The sequence below is a fragment of the Vipera berus genome (genome assembly GCF_964194415.1).
Source record: "Vipera berus genome assembly, chromosome: 1".
Classification (NCBI taxonomy): Eukaryota; Metazoa; Chordata; class Lepidosauria; order Squamata; family Viperidae; genus Vipera; species Vipera berus.
In genome coordinates this window covers 9,875,143-9,885,144 of record NC_138202.1, presented here as the reverse complement: position 1 = coordinate 9,885,144, position 10,002 = coordinate 9,875,143, and the positions used below count along the sequence as shown (strand labels likewise).

General features: G+C 43.0%; 1 long non-coding RNA gene across 1 annotated transcript; it reads left to right on the top strand.

Moving 5' to 3' along the window:
* The first annotated feature begins 6,777 nt into the window (after positions 1-6,777).
* LOC308660515 lies at positions 6,778-9,771 on the top strand. The gene is made up of 3 exons (XR_014024751.1): positions 6,778-6,874; positions 7,488-7,588; positions 9,748-9,771. It is a non-coding gene; the product is annotated as an uncharacterized lncRNA (long non-coding RNA).
* The last annotated feature ends 231 nt before the right edge of the window (positions 9,772-10,002 follow it).

Here is a 10,002-nt window from a genome sequence, read left to right as displayed (position 1 = left end):
CATCACTTAGCGACTGAAGTTCTGGTCCTGATTGCAGTCGTAAGTATAGGACTAGTGATTTGGGCAAAATTTATCTTGCTCCTATGCAGGTAGTCCTCGACGTACGACCACGGTTGAGCCCAAAATTTCTGTCACTAAGTAAGACACTTGTTAAGTGAGTTTTGCCCCATTTTGCAACCTTTCTTGACGCAGTTGTTAAATGAACCGCTTCGGTTATTAAGCTAGCAACACGGTTGTTTTAACTGAATCTGGCTTCCCCGTTGATTTTGCTTGTCAGAAGGTCGCCAAAGTTGATCTCGTGATCCCAGAAGATTGCAACTGTCATAACAGTACGAGACAGTTGGCAAGCATCTGAATTTTGATCACATGACCGTGGGGATGCTGCAACGGTCGTAAGTGTGAAAAACGGTCACTTTTTTCAGCGCTGTTGTAACCTCGGTCACTAAATGAGCGGTGAGAAGTCAAGGACTACCTGTAGGTTTTTTTTGCCCTTGGTATACCATGCCATGAGAGGGACGTGGTGGCTCAGTGGGTTAGGACGCTGAGCCTGTCGATCAGAAGGTCGGCAGTTTGGCGGGTCAAATCCCGAGTGCCGCGTAACAGAATAAGCGCCTGTTACTTGTCCCAGCTTCTGCCAACCTAGCAGTTCGAAAGCACGTAAAAATGCAAGTAGAAAAATAGGGACCACTACGGTGGGAAGGTAACAGCGTTCTGTGCGCCTTTGGCGTCCAGTCATGCCGGCCACATGACCACGGAGACGTCCTCGGACAAGCGCTGGCTCTTCGGCTTTGAAACGGAGATGAGCACCGGCCCCTAGAGTTGGAAACGACTAGCACGCATGTGCGGGGGACCCTTTACCTTTACCTTTATACCATGCCATGCCAGCAGAGTTCTGCTCCTTCTCCCGAGCTGATGCTTCCCATATAGGACTACAACTCCCATCACTCTCTAATACACAGCTGGGGGGGGCAGGACAATGCCTCTGGACAGCTGGGAGGCCATCAGCTCAGAAAAGGAGGCTCTGAGCCTTACGCTTTTGAGTTAAGACGGGCCTCTTCCCTTGCTAGTCCATTGATACCTTCATAAGCACCCAACAAATTCCTCTCGTGACGTTCTTATAAATTTTGCAGCCTTGATCTCTCTTCGGACAAAGCCTCGTCTCGCATGTATCTTTAATATGGCTGCTTTGATGCTTAAATCCTGGCAGATGAGACCTTGTCAGTGCAACTGAATATAGAAGATTAAACTGGGCCAATTAGGAGCAGCCCCAGGCACTGGACCCGGGGTTGGGAATCCGTAGCCCCCACTTCTACCTCTCCAGGTAAGATATGCAAATCTTAGCAACGGAGACCCTCCAAATGCTGGGTCTTAAAAGCTGGGTGATTAGCCAGCAAGCAGACAAGCATCTCTTTTTTAGTTAGCTCTGTCTTTGCCCCGAACGTTTGTTCTGGGACCCAGGGCCTCATTTGAATACTAAAGATTCTTACACCCCCCCACACACACATAAAAAATATTCTACTCCATCTGTATCTTCTCCCAATCCAGGCAGACCGTCAGTTTTGATCATATCCCATTCTGCGTCGTGTTTCGGTTTGTTTCTAGATTTGACAACAACCACTCTGTAATTTTACAGGTAGTCCTCGACTTACGACGACAACTGGGGCCAGGATTTCCACTGCTCACCCAGGCGGTTGTTAAGTGTGTGTGTGTGTCCCAAAGGCGCTTTTTCAAAAGGCAACTGGACTTTTTTTCCCCTTGAAGACGTTTCACTTCTCATCCAAGAAGCTTCCTCAATCCTGACCGAATGGTGGAGGATGGATTTATATTCCTTGCAGTCACGTGGTCGCCTTTTTTTTTTTTTGCTGCAATTGTTAAGCGAAACGCTGCCATTGTTTGTTTGTTTTTAGAAAATTTTATTAAATATACATTTAAAAACAAAAATGGAGATGATTCAACTTCCCTAGCTATAACACTACTATTAGTATTATCTTATGTTACAGAAAACAAATAACAAAAACCTAAAATACAATCTATAACAGGACAAAATATATTAAAAAGTACATATAAGATCTGTTGGTTTTTTTTTAGTAAACTGTCATTCAGTCCTCAGGAAACGCTGCCATTGTTAAGTGAATCACCCAGTTGTTAAGTGACTGCAGTTCCCCCCATTGACTTTGCTCGTCGAAAGCCAGGTTGCCCAATAACGGTCACGTGACCTTGGGATGCTGTAACTATGGTAAATACATGGCGGTTGCCAGGCCTCTGAATTTGTAAATATGGAGATGCTGCAATGGTTGTAAGTGTGGGGGACCAGTGATAAGTAATTTTTTTCCAGCATTGCTGTAACTTTGAACATTTTTGTGACTAAACAAATCATTGTGGGTTGAAGACTATGTGTACAGATAATCCTCGGCTTATAACAGTTCACTGAGTGACCATTCAAAGTTACATCACTGAAAAAAGTGACTTATGACTGTTTTTCACACTTATGACCGTTGCAGCATCCCCATGGTCACGTGATCAGAATTCGGATGCTTGGCAACTGACTCATATTTATGACGGCGGCAGTGTCCTGGAATCATGGCATCCCCTTCTGCGACCTTCTGACAAGCAAAGTCAATGGGAAAACCAGATTCACTTAACAACCATGTTACTAACTTAACAACTGCAGTGACTCATTTAACAACCATGGTAAGAAAGGTTGTAATATGGGGCAAAATTCACCTAACAACTGTCTTGTTTAGCAATAGAAATTTTGGGCTCAAGGGACTTCCGGTGGCTCCGCGGCGACGGAGGCAGCCTTCCCGGGCTGCCCGCGGCTCAGCTGTGTGATTTTTCGCCCGAAACAGCGCCGATCAGCTGTTCGGGCGAATTTGAAGCCCCCTCCTCGGGAGAAGAGGAGGGGGTGAGCCCCCAGGTAGGGGTTGAGTTCTCCGGGGCCGCCTGAGCTTGGAGCTTGAGCGGCTGAAGGATTGAACTCCCCCGCAGCCTGGGCTGCTCCCAGCTGGCTAGCGTCTCTGCTCCGGACTTCATGGAGCAGAGCCAGGCGTCTGCGACCATCCCTGCTTGAAGGAGAGACTATCAAAGGAAAAGAGCAGGCAGAGCAGTGCAAGAGGGAAAGATGAAGAGATGAAGAGGATTATTTTATTTTACTCTCGAGCTTGATGGACTTTGCTTAAAACTTAAAGTGAAAGTGCGTCACAATTGTAAGTAAAAGATGGCGTCTAAACCTCCCCCTAGAACTTTTCGGAGTGCTGGAAATTCTCCGGTGCAACAACAATCATTATTGCAGGCGTTGCATTCTCCAGATGTATTGACATCGAAGGATCTTGAAAAACATACCCAGTTAATTTTGGAGTCAATGGGTGTTAAATTTGCACAGATGGAGGAGAAATTGGAGAAATTGGAGCAGAGAATGGAAGAAAGGATGGAACAGAAACTCAGAGAGATGAAGGTAGACATTTTGTCCTCAGTGCATAAAGTAGCTAAATGTGTGGAGGTGCTGGATGACAAAGTGGAAGAACTGACTCAAAAAAATGCTATATTAGAAGCAAAAGTATTGGAAATTGAAGATTTAAAAGACAAAATGGATAGCGAACTGAGTCTGGCTCAATTTTACCAGATGCAGTTTGCTGTTAGAATTAGAGGCCTAAAAGAGAATATTAAGGAAGATTTAAAGCAGCTGGTTTCTGAGGTTTTTGAGGTGGTATTGAACCATCCAGCATCTGAAATAAAACAAGGCATGGACAAAGTGTTTCGTGTGAACTCGTGGATTGCTAAACAGAGAAAGTTGCCTAGAGATGTGGTGGTTTATTTTGTAAAAAGGGAAATTAGAGATGAAGTTATACAAGCTGCCTATGATACTAAAGTTGTGATTGCTGGTCAAGAAGTTTTGGTTCTAAAAGAAATTCCTCCAAAGATTTTAAAGAGAAGGAAGGACTTTATATTTCTTGTGCAAGAGCTCAAGCAAAGAGATATAAGGTTCAGATGGGAGATCCCAGCTGGGTTGAGCTTCATGTATGAAGGCAAAAGGTACTGTTTGGGTACTGTGAAGCAAGCGCATGATTTTTACAACAATGTCTTAAAAGCAACCCCATCAACACTTTTGGAAGCTGCAGAGGGATCTGGAGAAGGAGAACATCAAGAGGATGAAGATGGACAGATAGACGAGAATGGTACAGGAGGAGATCAAGCTGCAACTCTTTTGGATGATCCTAGAGAACAGAGGGTGACGCGTGCTGCCTTAAAACGCTCAAAAAAGATAAGAAAATAGGACCAGTAGAAATCTATGGAACTTCCACAACATACTGATAGTCAAGTGGTAGTTGTGTTTTTAAGAGTTTTGGGATGATATGTATGGTAACAGAATCTTTAATTTGGAATTAATGGACAATTTACTACAGAGGAAGAGGAAGAAAGTTTTGTGGGTTAATGTGGGTTAATTTGTGTAAGAACTATCTATTATAGCCTATTTTGGCTAGAGAGGTTAATAGGGATAGGTGCTTGTGATGTGTAAATGAGAATATGTTTAGGAAATAGTGAATTGTGGAAGAACATAGATGGGAATGACGCTAGTTTTTTTTTATTTTAGTTTTTTATACATATTTAGTATTATTAAGGATTGGTTTATTCTATATAAGCTAGAGAGTGATGGATTTTAGAGTTTATAATTGTTAGTATATGATTGTTTATGATTGCTTTTTAGATATATACCTTGTATTTTGCTCTGGGAAGTCGGGGGGGGAGGGGGGGAGGAGGGGAAGTAGGGGGGGGGAGGCAGGGGAGGGAGGAGGGAGAGGGGGAGGGGGGGGATAGGGGGGAGGTAGGGAGGGGAGGAGGGAGGGGGAAGGGGGGTTTTCTAAAGGAAAACTGTATTTTAAAACTTTTCAATAAAAAAAAAAAAAGAAATTTTGGGCTCAATTTTGGTCCTAAGTCGAGGACTACCTGCACACCTTTTCAGATTTTTTAAAAAAGTTTATGCTTTCCACTCCGCCTCCCAAGGCTTCAAATATTTTTTTTTTGTAGTTCTGCAAATTTTAGGTTCCACTAAACCTCCAAATTATTCCTTCTTTTGAATGACTACGAAATTTTGTCTGCAAAAATCCATCTTGATCTACCTGTCAGCATGTCAGTTGCTATACCACAAAAAGAGCGGCAGAGATGAGTGAATTAGCCAATCCGCGTTTTATTCGGTTTCTCATTTTTCCATTCAAATCTGAGGCCAACTCCATGTCCATATTAATTTGACATTTTTTTAAAGGTTCTTTCTTAATATATTTTATGAAACTATTTAAAAGAAGAAATACGCACACCTACAAGAGTATTAATTATACCATGGAACACATAACTGAAAATATAAAGAATAAGAGAAAATATATTATGAACACACCCAAAAAATAATATTAGCATGAATACTTTTGAGGAGATAATTTGGCTAAACCCAAACACCTTTATTTGTAATTTTGCCTAAAGTTACAGTGGCTTTGTACCTGATTTTCCCAGCCTTGCTTGACTGTTATACATTATTTCATGAATATACACATTTTGTGTTACCTTTTCTCCATTTCCTTTTTGATTTGTTTTCCAGAATGTACTAAACCATTCAGAAATGCTTTTGATAGGAGTATTTTTTTTTGATACATTCACCTTCCATTAAATGATTTTTTTCCCCCACCGTCTGGCAAACGGCTTTCTCAAATTTTCCACACCCTAACCATTGGCAAGTGGCAATAACTTGGTATTTTATTCCCCAGGGCAATTTGCCTCTATCAATCCAAGAACTTTCTCTGAAATCTTTAAATAATGAATCATATTAAAAGGAGGCCCTTTCCAAGAATGTTGATCTTATTTAGGATTTTTGGTTTATAGTTTAGGTATATGACAGGGAGGAAAAATTATTTTAAAGTCCATGTAGAAACATTCGTGTACAAACAATCCTTTCTTTCCAGATGGCCCCCTCCTCACCAATTTTTAACTGATTTTTTTTTAATCTTAAAAAGAAAAGTTGGCGCACGAAGGGGAAGTGAACTTTGAGTTGAGTTGTCTCAATAAACCCAGCTGCCAACTCTTTGAACATATTCTGGTAAGTGCATTTGGAAACAATCCTACGCAACAAGTCGCTTTATTTACACATGGCAAACTTCCAAGAGATCTACTCTATTTATAGAGAGAGAAGATGGGTGTGGAGGTTGGAGCCCAAGAGGCTTTTGGTTTAATTTTCTTTGGCAACGAGAGAAAGACCCTAAAAAAATCCCCAGCCATATTTCTGCACATCAAGGCCAGAACCTCTTGAGAATTTATGATCTGTTTTGGCAGGGTCCCATTGTGGGAATTCTCATTTAAAATATATAAACATCTGTAGACAGTGGATGGACAGAGGGATGTATAGAGGCGAGAAGGATTTGCCAGAATTGAGAAATATTGCGAATGGCGTTACGATGAACTTCGGACTATCAGATAACACAAAGTCCTCAGCTTACGTTCATTTGTCCAGCAACCGTTTGTGTCAGGTACACACCTGTCCGGCCACCTGATTGGCCCGACTGCGCGGCGGGAATCCCTGGACACTGGGTTGGGTGACCAGGGCAAGCGTGGGAAACCTGAGCCTGCAGGTTGGCTAGCGCCGGGCACGCCTGGCATATATATACAGGCGACGGGGCAGGTGAGGCCAGTTCGGCCACGTGTACCTGAATAAACCAGTTAACAGCCATCCGTCTCAGCATGGTTACTCGCCGACCGTCCGGACACAACAGTTTCAACTTGCAATTAACTGAATAACAGAGTTGGAAGGGATCTTGGAGGTCTTCTAGACCAACTCCTGCTCACGCTCCAGACAAATGGCTGTCCAGTGTTGGAGCATCCACAACATCTGGAGGCAAGTCGTTCCATTGATTGATTGTTTTGTCAGGAAATTTCTCCTTAGTTCTAGGTTGCTTCTCTCCTTGATTAGTTTCCATCCGTTGCTTCTTGTCCTGCCTTCAGGTGCTTTGGAGAATAGCTTGACTCCCTCTTCTTTGTGGCAGCCCCTGGGATATTGGAACGCGGCTATCATGTCACCCCTAGTCCTTTTTTCATTAAATTAGACGTACCCAACTCTAGCAACTATTCTTTATGTTTTAGCTTCTAGTTCATGGGGAAGCCAGCAGGACGACAGAAATTGTGGGAATGTGAGATCCTCACTTAATGAGGTCAACTGAGACTGCTAGAACATTGCTAAGTGGAGTGGTTATGTGATGTTTTACTTTACGACCATGTTGCTTAGCAATGGCAATTTCAATCCCAATTGCTGTTGTTAGTTGAGGACTACTTGTATCTAAACAAGGTAATGCAGAACACAGGCAATTCAAAAGTAGGACAAGTGGAGGAAGTGGAGACACACTGTCTAATTTTCTTGGCGTCACAACAACAATTACAGCAGAGAATTGCAAATTCTTTTTTTGCAAATTGCAAAAAAGGCAATACTTGAATATGAAATTATTTTTTTCCAGCATCAGAAAGACGGGTTTTTCTACTGCAATATTTTTTCAAGGAATCTTCCTTTTTGGGAACATACGCTAGTGACACGCTTTTCAAATTTTATCATGGAAAGGTAAGTCAGGTTGTGCGATCTACAGACTACAATGATCTTACATTTGAAGGGTGTGGATTGAAGCTGATAGCTGGAATCAGGGAATAAATTAAATAACTCTAGGCTGTCGAGTCTTTCAACAGACGATTGCGGGGGGGCGGGGGGCGGGAAAGCAGACAATTTACAAAGTTGCAATGCATGAAAGTTTAAATGACTGCTGTTGTGAAAACAGTCCAAAACGAAAACACGCACTCAGAAAACTGGACAATATTTAATTTTAAGGCAATGTCTTCTGGATAGAGGACATGAAGACAGAAGTGAGGATGTCTCTGGTAACCCTCTGTAAATTAACTTTTATTAGTTCCCTGCCCCCCCTTAAATCATTTGCCTTTTCTTATTTTGCTTGCTACATCTTACTGTTTCCTTGCACTTTTAAAAGAGATGTTTGCCCTGTAAATGTGGCAGTAAAATACACTGAATCATTAGGTTGGAGATTCTCAGTCATCCAGGTCATGGTTGTCCCAAAGGTGCTGTTCAAAAGGAAACTAAACTGTGTTGTTTTTTTCCTTGAAAATTGAACCGAAGAAGCTTCTTGGATGAGAAGAGAAATGTTTTCAAGGAAAAAAACCAAGAAAGTCCAATTGCCTTTTGAACAGCATTTTTGAGATTAGGTTGGAGATTTTCTAATCCACTTTATTGGTCAGGGTGGAATTTTGTTTTTCCTAGACAATTTAACAGACTAACCGAGTAACAGTTGGAAGGGACCTTGGAGGTCTTCTAGTCCAACACCCTGATCAATCGGTAAACCTTATACCAGGGGTGTCAAACTCAATTTCATTGAGGGCCGCATCAGCATTGCGGTTGCCCTCAGGGGGCCGGGTGGGTGTGGCCTGGGTGGGCGTGGCCTACTGGGTGGGCGTGGCCATCTCTACATCGTTGGCATCAAGGGTGCCTATGGGGGCCTGGGCAGGAGTGGGACAGATCTGGGGCTCTCTGGCAGAAGGGCCAAGGCAGCGGGGGCCGTTCCCTCACTGTTTTCAGGATGGTTTCGCGGGCCACATGAAACCACTTCGCGGGCCGGATCTGGCCCCCGGGCCTTGTGTTTGACATGTCTGCCTTATACCATTCCAGATGAATGGTTGTCCAATCTCTTCTTAAAAGCCTCCAGTGATGGAGCACCCACAAAGTCTGAGTCAAGTCGTGCCATTAATTAATTGTTCTCCCTGTCAGGAAGTTTCTCCTTAGTTCTAGGTAGCTTCTCTCCTTGATTATTTATTATTATTTATTTTATTTATTCAATTTATATACCGCCCTTCTCCCGTAGGACTCAGGGCGGTTCACAAGGTTATTTAAAAAACAGCTACAACAGTTACAAAACTTAAAATCAATTAAAAGAATTATATAAACCTTGCAATAAAACCCCAGTTAAAAAACAGTTAAAATCCCAATTTTAGCTTCCATCCGTTGCTTTTTGTCTTGCCTTCAGGCGCTTTGGAGAACAGCTTGACTCCCTCTTGTTTGTGGCAGCCCCTGAGATACTGGAACACTCCTATCATGTCACTCCTAGTCCTTCTTTTCATTAAACTAGACATACCCAACTCCTGCAACCGTTCTTCATGTTGCAGGAGTGGGGTATGTCTACTTTAATGAAAAGAAGGACTAGGGGTGATACGATAACAGAATTCCAATATTTAAGTTGTTGCCGCAAAGAAGAGGAAGTCAAGCCATTTGCTTAAAAGTTTCCAGTGACAAAGCTTCATACCTCGGTGGATCAGGAAATTCCTTCTTATTTTGATTTTGGATGTCTCTCTGTAAAGCTTCCACCTGTTGGTTTGTGTCCTGTCTGTGGGTACCACAGAGAATAAATCCACATCTTCAGCCCAGGGACACTGTTCAAGGATTAGAACAGCGGTCCCCAATCCCCGGTCTAGTGGACCAGTACCGGGCCGTGGCATGCCAGCAACCAGGCCGCACGCAAAACTCTCCGGTCCGCGGAAAAACCTCTCTCCACAGAACCAGTCCCTGGTGCCCAAAAGGTTGGGGATCTCTGGATTAGAAGATTAGCGCCATGTCTCCCTTGCTGGCTGGGGAATTCTGGGAATTGCAGTCCATGCATTTTCAAGTTGCCAAGGCTGAGTAACGCTGTACTAAAACCCAATTCTTTCCACCCTTTTTCACAGGATTTACCGTCCATGCCTCTGAACATCTCCGTTATTCTTCTCTGCTCTTTTTTTTCCTAGTTCCTCATCGTCCTGGTATCGAGGTGGGTCAAATTGATCAAACTCAGATACTTGCCAACTGATTCATATTTATGACGGCTGCAGTATCCTGGGGTCACGTGATCACCTTTTGTGACCTTCTGACAAGCAAAATCAACAGGGAGGCCAGATTCATTTAACAACTGTGTTTCTTACTTAACAATGTCACTGATTCAC